Source organism: Geotrypetes seraphini, chromosome 8, assembly GCF_902459505.1.
Source record: "Geotrypetes seraphini chromosome 8, aGeoSer1.1, whole genome shotgun sequence".
Lineage (NCBI taxonomy): Eukaryota > Metazoa > Chordata > Amphibia > Gymnophiona > Dermophiidae > Geotrypetes > Geotrypetes seraphini.
The window spans coordinates 80341964-80351708 of NC_047091.1; positions in this window are offsets into that span (position 1 = coordinate 80341964).

Here is a 9745-nt window from a genome sequence, read left to right on the forward strand (position 1 = left end):
TCGAGACGTTCAAGTATCTTACGGGCCGCATCGAGGCGGAGGAAGATATCTTCTTTTTCAAGGGTCCCACGACAACAAGAGGGCATCCGTTGAAAATCAGGGGCGGGAAACTACGAGGTGACACCAGGAAATTCTTTTTCACTGAAAGAGTGGTTGATCGCTGGAATAGTCTTCCACTACAGGTGATTGAGGCCAGCAGCGTGCCTGATTTTAAGGCAAAATGGGATCGGCACATGGGATCTATTCACAGGGCAAAGGTAGGGGAGGGACATTAAGGTGGGCAGACTGGTTGGGCCGTGGGCCCTTATCTGCCGTCTATTTCTATGTTTCTATGTTTCTATGAGCAGGTGCTCAAGGGTTCTGCTAAACAAGAGATGGGAGGGAGGGGGGGAGGAAAGGATGGAAGCTGGGCAAGGGTTCTGCTGCACAGGGGGATGGGAGGGATGGAGGGACAGAAAGATGTTCTTGGTCTGGCCTATCAAATTTAAGAACCCATTGTGGCCCATGAGTCAAAAAGTTTGCCCACCCCTGGTTTATACTATGCTGTAGAAATTGTACGAGTGAGGATGGAACAGTACACATCAACCAGGGATAAAGTAAAATGAATAAATATGTATTAAAATATAACAGTCTCTATTGTATATTCAGTCTGTGTCATGGACTCGACACGATCCCTGTTTCGGCATTTAAGCCTGCCTCAAGGGTACAAATGACATCCAGCATGTGGTGCTCTTATGACATCAAAGATTGCTCTGCGCAGTAAATCGGGTACAATCCTAGAGTAAAAAAGTATCCCTCCACAGGAATTTACAGGACTCCAAACTCTGTAAGGAAGCGTTTGGACCACTGTATATTCCTGTGGAGGGATACAATTTTACTCCATAAGAACATAAGAATTGCCGCTGCTGGATTAGATCAGTGGCCATCCTGTCCAGCAGTTCGCTCATGCGGTGGCCCCCAGGTCAAAGACCAGTGCTCTAAATGAGTATAGCCTCACCTACGTACATCCCAGTGTAGCAGGAACTTGTTCAGCTTAGTCTTGAAATCCTTGAGGGTGTTTTCCCCTACAACAGACTCCGGAAGAGCATTCCAGCTCTCTACCACTCTCTGGGTGAAGAAGAATTTCCTTACGTTTGAACGAAATCTATCCCCTTTGAACTTTAGAGAGTGTGAACAGTCTGTCTTTATCTACTAAGTCTATTCCCTTCAGTATTTTGAATGTTTCGATCATGTCTCCTCTCAGTCTCCTCTTTTCAAGGGAGAAAGAGCCCAGTTTCTCCAATATCTCACTGTACAGCAACTCCTCCAGCCCCTTAACCATTTTAGTCACTCTTTTCTGGACCCTTTTGAGTAGTACTTCTTCATATATGGTGACCAGTGCTGGACGCAGTGCTCCAGGTGAGGGCGCACCATGGTCCGGTACAGCGGCATGATAACCTTCTCCGATCTGTTCGTGATCCCCTTTTTTATCATTCCTAGCATTCTGTTTGCCCTTTTTGCTACCGCAGCACATTCTGCAGATGGCTTCATCAACTTGTCAATCAGAACTCCAGGATCAATGGTGTAATAAGGCAGGGGACAGGGGGGGTCCACCCTGGGCACTATCTTAGTGAGGGCGCAGGTACCTGTCCTCCTCTCCATCTCCCCTTTCCTTCCTTTTTGAAGAGCTACAGAGTGAATGCACTTGTAGGTCAATATGAGGAGTTTGAATTGTATGTGGAGATGGATAGGGAGCCAATGAAGTGACTTAAGGAGGGGGATGATATGAGCATAGCAACTCTAACAGAATATAAGGCATGAAGCAGCATTTTGAACAGATTGAAGGGGAAAGAGGTGGTTTAATGGGAGACCAGTGAGAAGTGGGTTGCAGTAGTCTAGGCAAGAGGTAATAAGGGTGTGGATAAGAGTTTTGGTGGTGTGCTGAGAGGAAGAGTCGGATTTTGGCAATACAGTGTTCCCCCAGTTGTTTGCGGTTGGCGGTACCGGTCATTCGCGGTATTTTCAGACCGCGAACCACCGACAAGGAGAGGGCAGCGGGAGAAGAAGGAGAGGGCAACCGAAGCACTGAAAGTGCAGGAAATCACTCTCGGTTCACTCTGACCGCCTCTTCCTGCTCCGACCGCCTCTTCCTGCACGAAGTTGGGCCTTATCCAATCAGGAGCTGTTTTGACACGCAGCTCCTGATTGGATAAGGCCCAACTTTGTGCAGGAATAGGCGGTCGGAGCGCACCGCAAGTGATTTCCTGCACTCGCGGCACTCCGGCTGCCCTCTTCAGGCTCCCCCATGAAAACCTGTGGTTTTTCGACATTCATGGGGGTTCCTGGAACGGAACCCCCGCGAATCTCGGGGGAGCACTTTATTATAGAGAAAGAAGATGCAGGTTTTGGCGATCTGGTGGATATGTACAGAGAAGGAGAGAGAGGAGTCAAAGATGGCCCCGAGGTTGTGAGCTGATGAGACAGGGAGGATAATAGTGTTATCCCCTGAAATAGTGTGCAAGGGGAGAGGAGAGGTAGGTTTGGGTAGCTCAGTCTTGGCCATGCTCAGTTTTAAGTGGCAGCTAGATATACAGGCAGCAATGTCAGACAAGCAGGCTAAGACTCAAGTTTGGATTCCTGCAGATATTTCTAGTGTGGAGAGATAGATTGGGAATCGTCAGCATAGAGATGATTTTGTAAACCATGGGAGGAAATCAGAGCATGGGTATAGATGAAGAAAAGAAGAGGTCCCGGGATAGAGCCCTTTGGAACCCTGACTGATCACGGGGTTCCAAAGACTCCAATTGTTTCAAATATCTTAAGCCCCTCTTATGAGCTGATTTTGGCAGATCGGTGAATATCAGCTAAAAAAATTGCTGAGACACCATAGTTATCCAGGGAATGTGTTGGGTGTATAATCCATGAGCAGCTGGATATGCAGAAGTTGTCAGTCAAGTTGGTTGCCCAAATGTTTGAATGCTGACGAGAAACGACATTGAGTGGACACTTCCAAATTGATTTTGCAGCATTTTCAGCAAGCTGGTGCCAACTTTTTGGAATGATTAGTTACTGTTGATGAAACATGGTTATACCACTATAATCCTGAGCAAAACAATAGTCCATGCAATGGAGGCACTCATGTTCTCCAAGGCCAAGGAAATTCAAGACCCAAAGCCAGCAGGAAAGGTCATAGCTACAGTATTTTGAGATCATAAGGTTTTGTAATAACTGACTATTTTTCACGGGGCCAAACAGATAATGCAGAATACTACTATAACTTGCTGTGCCGATTAAAGGAGGCATTGAAAGAAAAAAAGGAGAGAGAAACTGCGGAAAGAAGTTCTCGTTTTGAAAGACAATTCACCTGCTCACAGGCTGGCAAAACAAACTCAAATAGAGTTTGAAAGGGCAAGAATTTTTGAGTGATTCGGAGGTGATTGCAGTAGTGGAGCAGTATTTCAGTGAACAGACAGAGTATTTTTGAAAGGGTTACAGAAACTTTAGACATGATGTACCAAGTGTGTTGACCTTAGGGTGAATATGTGGAATAACTTCTAAGTTTCATGGCTCCACGTCATTCCCTTCTTGGTTGGGCTGAGAGCTTTTCAGCACCACCTCGTAAGAGTAATGTTAGAAAATTCTTTATCACAGAGAGGGTGGTGGATGCCTGGAATGCCCTCCTAAGAGAGATGGTGGAGTGCAAAACGGTGATGGAATTAAAAAAAAGCATGGGATGAACATAGAGGATTTCTAATCAGAAAATGAAGGGTATAAATTGAAGAACCAGGGCCAAAATTGGGCAGACTTACATGGTCTGTGTCCCGTGTATGGCTATTCAGTTTGGGATGAGTTGGGAAGAGCTTTGACAAGAACTCCAGTAATTTGGGATGGGTTAGATAGGCTGGAGCAATCTTTGACAGCAACTCCGGTAGTTGGAACATAAGGAAAGGGCCAGGCAGACTTCTATGGTCTATGGCCCAGAAATATCCAAGAAAAAAGACAATTTAATCATGAATTCATAATGCAGACTGGATGGACCATTCAGGTCTTTATCTGCTGTCATTTTGCTATGTTAAAAAAATCAGGAAGTCTGCAAACAGCTCTTATAAGCAGCTGGAAAGTGAAGAGTAGGCATGGCTCACTGGGCTTTAAGCTTTAATTAAGAAACTGTGATCATTTGCTGGGAGGCTTAGAATTGTTCCTTAATTAAGCATAGAGGGAAGATTATATTACCGTATATACTCGAATATAAGTCAATCCGAATTTGTCGAGACCCCCATTTCCCCCCCCCCAAAAAAGGAGGAAAAATGGTTGACTCAAATATATAAGACGGGGGCTTAATATGCGATTGCCATGCCCTGCCAGGATCTGCACCCAGTGACCCCTCCCCTGCCAGGCTCTGCACTCAGTCCCCCTCCCTGCCAGGCTCTGCACCTAGCCCTCTTTCCTCCCTGCCAGGCTTTGCAACCTTCCTACCCTGTACCCTCTCTGGTGGTCTAGTGATAGGCTGGGACAGGAGGGATCCCTCCCGTCTCCCATCCCAGCCAACTAACAATTTTTTTAACCTCCCCCCATCATGTACCTTTTTTCACCATTTTTAATCCCTGGTGGTCCAGCGGTGTATGGGGCAGGAGCGATCATTCCGTTCTCCTGCCCTGTGCTGAGCCTCTCCCTCCCTGGATGTGTGCTTCTGATCTGGCGGCCACAGGGCCGAGCTTTTCATGCTCCTTATCCAGCCTGGCGCCGCTCTCTGAATGGCTACTGGTATGGGAGACAGGAGAGATCCCTCCTGTCCCAGCCTACCAGGTCATAGCGCAGGCCGGTTGAGGCCTGCAACAAGTCCGGGAGGAGGCCATGTGGTCATTGGGTGATGACCCGAATATAGGACAAGACCCCAATTTTTGGGCCATTATATTGACCCAAAAATCTTGTCCTATATTCGAATATATACGGTATTTTAGTGAAGGCAGAGGGGAGACCCACATGCAGGTAAGAATAAGGTCTATAACAAGAAGAAAAAAAAAATACATTTAAACCACTTAGAGGGGAGAAGCAGAAGGGAAATGCTGAGAGCTTCTCTGAGGTTGGGCTATGCACAGAGCCTGGGAACTGCAGGGTGATCAAAAAGACAGAGAGGCAGGAAGCTTGGGGGAAGCTGGACTTAATAGCATCTGTCTTATTAAGAGCCCCAGGACTGTTATTGTGAGCTGAAGAGCAGAGTTTAAAGCAACATAAGGAATTGGTGAGGAAATGGTATAGGCTGCTGTGAAAATTTATATGTCAGCTCTAGGGTTTGTGTGTGTGTGGAAGGAGTGAAGATTTTTAAAATAATATTTCCTGTAAATGTTTGATTTCATGAGAAAGACTGCAAATTAAACCTGCATATGGGCTGTTGAGCTGAGGTGTGTAATGAGAAGGCTGTGAAGGAGGATACAAGATTGTATAAGTTTGTGTGAGTTGTGGGTCAAGAACTTATCTGATACCTACTGGCTCTCATGATTTATTGAGATTTCTAAATTAAGTTTGGAGGAAATGTCATAAGAACTTTTAAAATGTGTCTCAGAATTTAAACTGGATTTTTGTGATTCCTTTTGCTGAAAGGATGTTTTAAGTACTGGGAAATGGAAAATTCACACTGTGTATGACCACTGATTCAACTCAGATTGGTGTTTAAAACATGTTTTATATTTAATTTAATATTCAGCTGTTTTTTTCTGCTGTAGTGTTGGAATGCATTCCTATAGTCTTTTCTGACCTTAACCAGTATATACAGTTGTGTGAAGCCTGGAGATCTGAAACTATTTCTTGAAAGCTAAATGTTCTTTTGAGACCTGAAGGTCAAGAGTGATCTCTTGTCTTAGAATTCTAAGAAGCACTGTGTGCAGAGCTGTGTCCAGTCAATATTCCTATACTAATAAACTCTAAGTGAGGAGACTGTGAGGTAATTACTGAGGAGTGTCATTTCTGAATCAAATATACTTGGGTATACAGATGAAGATGAGGTGGCTCAGATATTATGTGAATGTGTGTGTTGAAACTCTGTGAGCTGATTTCATATCAAAGCATTTTTTTTTTCACGGGAGGGTCAGTTTAGGGATAAAAAGGATTTTGCACATTTAGTTAGAAATACATGGCCTTAGCCTAAGAAGAAACCAAAAAATACTGTGGAGTGACGATGTTCCTGAAATGGACTTTATTGAAAATGTCAAAGTTCCAAAAATATAATTGAACAATCCAAATAAGAAATAAATTAATCCACATTAAAAAAAATCCATATAAAAACCTGAAGGACCTAGTCCGCTGAAAGTGTGGGACCCAACACGGTCCGTGTTTCGACAAGATAGTCTTCTTCAAGGGTCCCTGAGAGTCCTGTGGTAGTAGATACGTGGAGTAACAAGTTGTGGAAAATCGTGAAGAACGAGCTGCTTGAAACCAAAGCAATGCCTAAGAAGACAATGACTTTAGCTTGCATTCATCCAGGGAAGTTAGGGTTTTGCTTCCTTTCATTTGTTTACAGATAGGATAGTAGCAACATCTGGATCTTTGAAGAAGCTGCTGGTTCCAGACAGGTGGCAGAACAACTATTCAGTGGTACCCAATACAAGAAAGCGACGATACTGGTGAAAAACAGGTTTTTAAAAATACTTTATTTTTGTGTGCACACACACATATATATATATATATATATATATATATATATACATTTTTATTTTATTGAACTTTAGAACTGAGAAACACTCTCTGGTTTAAAAAAAAAAAAAGGTTACCTACTCAAATACTCAAATCCTGGAACAAAATTGGTATTAAGCTGAAAGGCATGACATGTTTTTTTGAAGTTTGAATATTATCACTAACTCTAATGGTGTAATCAATGTAAATTTGATCACATGAATGGTAAATTAGCTTTGCTATTCATTTATATTTAACTTTAGTTTATCTTGTTTAAACAACATCTGATAACAACAATTGTTGGACATACCTATTTAGTTTCCTTTCACCCTCAATTGTTATTGGGGGTTTTTTTTAAGCTGCAACAAATAAATACAAATATTTAAATGCTTAACCACTGTGTTGGTGTGAATTACATGGAAAACCTATTGAAACATCTGACCATGATTATAACATCTTATACATTTAATTGTAATAATTAAATTGTAATGAAATTGCATCACACACTAGGGGGTTTTAAAGGAAGTCTGCAAACAGCTCTTTTAAGCAGCTGGAAGGTGAGCAGTGGGTGTGGCTCACTGGACTTTAGGCTTTAGTGAAGAGACTATGGGCTAGATTCACTAAGCTAACCTGTGTACCGATCCAATCCCGATCCATGCATGCAAAGCAGGAAGGACGCGATTCACTAAACTTTCTTCTGGCACACCAACTGGCTGGCCAATCAAAAAACTAGCGACTGGTGCTAAACTAGCTTGTGCTAAAATCCTGCTCTCTGTCCCAATTCTCCTGCTCTGGCCACCCTGCTCTCTGCCCCCTGCCCCGATTCTCCTGCTCTGGCCGCCCTGCTCTCTGCCCCGACTCTCCTGCCCTGCTCAGCCCTGACTCGCCTGCCCTTCCCCCCAGTGCGAGCCAATGGTTTTAATCCACGGGTTTAAAGCGGGTTAAAACCAGGGGCTCGTGAAGTAAAAAACAAAACAGTAAAGTAAAAGAAAAGAAAAAAGAAAAAAACACAGGCACGAAGGACCAGTGCATGCGCAGACCATCTATAGTCAAGGAAGATGGTCTGCGCATGCTCAAGGATCGTTCTCCAGCAAGCCATGCGGTCGGTGGGGGTGTGCCAATGATCACCCCCATTTGCATTCAGGCCTTTAGTGAATTTGTTGGCTTGCCTGCAATCAAACACGGATCAGACACGGATCTCAGGTTAGTGAATCTAGCCCTATGATCTTATAAGAACATAAGAACATAAGAAATGCCTCCGCTGGGTCAGACCTAAGGTCCATCGCGCCCAGCAGTCCGCTCACGCGGCGGCCCATCAGGTCCAGGACCTGTGCAGTAATCTTTTATCTGGGAGGCTTAGAATTGTTCTATAATCAAGCAGATCCCTCCATCTAGAAAGTGCCTGTAAGAGAGTTTACATGCACATCTTGCCAAAAATTTGGAATCACCACCCACCACCCACCACCCATCAGATCACTAGAAGGAATCCTGAACTTCAGGAAAGCCATCAAAACCTCTCTCTTTACATGGCCAACAGCCACAAACTTTAACTAGACTATTTCCTGATTCCTGGTTCTGATTATGATCTTCCACTCAGCTCCTACAGAAATCACACTACTCTGTATAAACATGTCTCCACAATACCCTACTGCTGTATCTCACTGTTATGCTCTTTAAATTTCCCCTCTAACCCTCTACCTTCATATTTGAACTCTATGCCATGCAATCTTGCATGTCTATTCCTAGTGCTGACTTTTACTGTGTATGTTACCTTGTAACCCATTCTGAGCAATTTTGGAAGGATGGGCTAGAAAATTGAAGAAATAAATAAATTAGTGAAGGCAGAGGGAAAACCCACAGGTAGATAAGTTGGAGGTGGATGTGGTGGTGAGGAAAAACAGAAACAGAATTCATGGATATACAGAAAGAATCCTAAGCAATGGTAACATGAGGGCTAAATTCTGGAATAAGCACATAAGAAGATAAGAAGTGCTATAATAGGTCAGACTAAAGGTCCATTAGACCTAGCTATCTTCCCACTCACCAGCAGGAGAAAGTGTGATGATATTGCGCTTTCAGGGACAAAAGACAGGCAGTAATAAAGCTATTATGTCAATATCCCATATCTTCATAAAAAAGTTTTAACTTGCCATCTGCCCACATTTTTCACTGATACCCTTTCCATCCATTATAATTCATTCATTTGACTCCTCTATAAAGTGAGACTAGGTGGTCTCTCTTCTGTCTACTGTATTAAAGGACATCCCATAGCAATAATATGTGCCTTCCTAATTTAACAACACTTTGCCAGGTTAGCATCAGGGTGGGTTTCTTTGAATAATTTTTAGCACTGTTTGTGAGGTTAGGGCTGGGACGTTCTGTGTGGGAAGAAGTTCTGGAAAATGTCTTTGAAAGCTTTTCTCTCTCTGTGCTGTTCTGTCTCTAGTAGAGAACCACTCTGCAACTTCTCTTTTGTGTTGGCATGAATATTATGTTCCCATATAGCCTGCTGCCTCAGTTCAGTAATCTCTAAGCAGACATGTATTATATTCTACAGAAAGCTAAACCTTAGCACACCAATGCACATACAGGAAGTCCTTATAATTTTCTGAAATAATCTTTATTGAATAAATATAGTAAATATGCTCACAGTTGGTAGATTTTTTGAATATTGCAGCTGGAGGAGATTTGAAGAACAGAAGCTTTGTGACGGAGGTAAGAGAATAGTTAGTAAGGTATTCCAAATTCCAGATGAAATACTGAATTATTCATGTGTGTGGTCAAATAGCTTCAGGTATAAAGATTGGTCCTTTGTTCAGGGACTACAGCCACATATGTTTGAGATGGAAGGTGAGGTGTGACTGATCTTGAGCCAAAGGATTCTCAGAGAGTACCCATAAGGCTGGGGGGCAGGGTTAAGAGCAGAGACCAACAGGAACAGAGCTTGGCAACAGGTATCAGAGAGAGGTCATACATTAGCTGACCCATCAAGGCAAAAGTTGTAGAGCAGTGAGACAAAGGACTCAAGCTTAGATGAGAGGAAAAGGAAGGAGGCCTTAGGTGAAAAGATCACTGGCAATGAAGCTTATACAAGTAT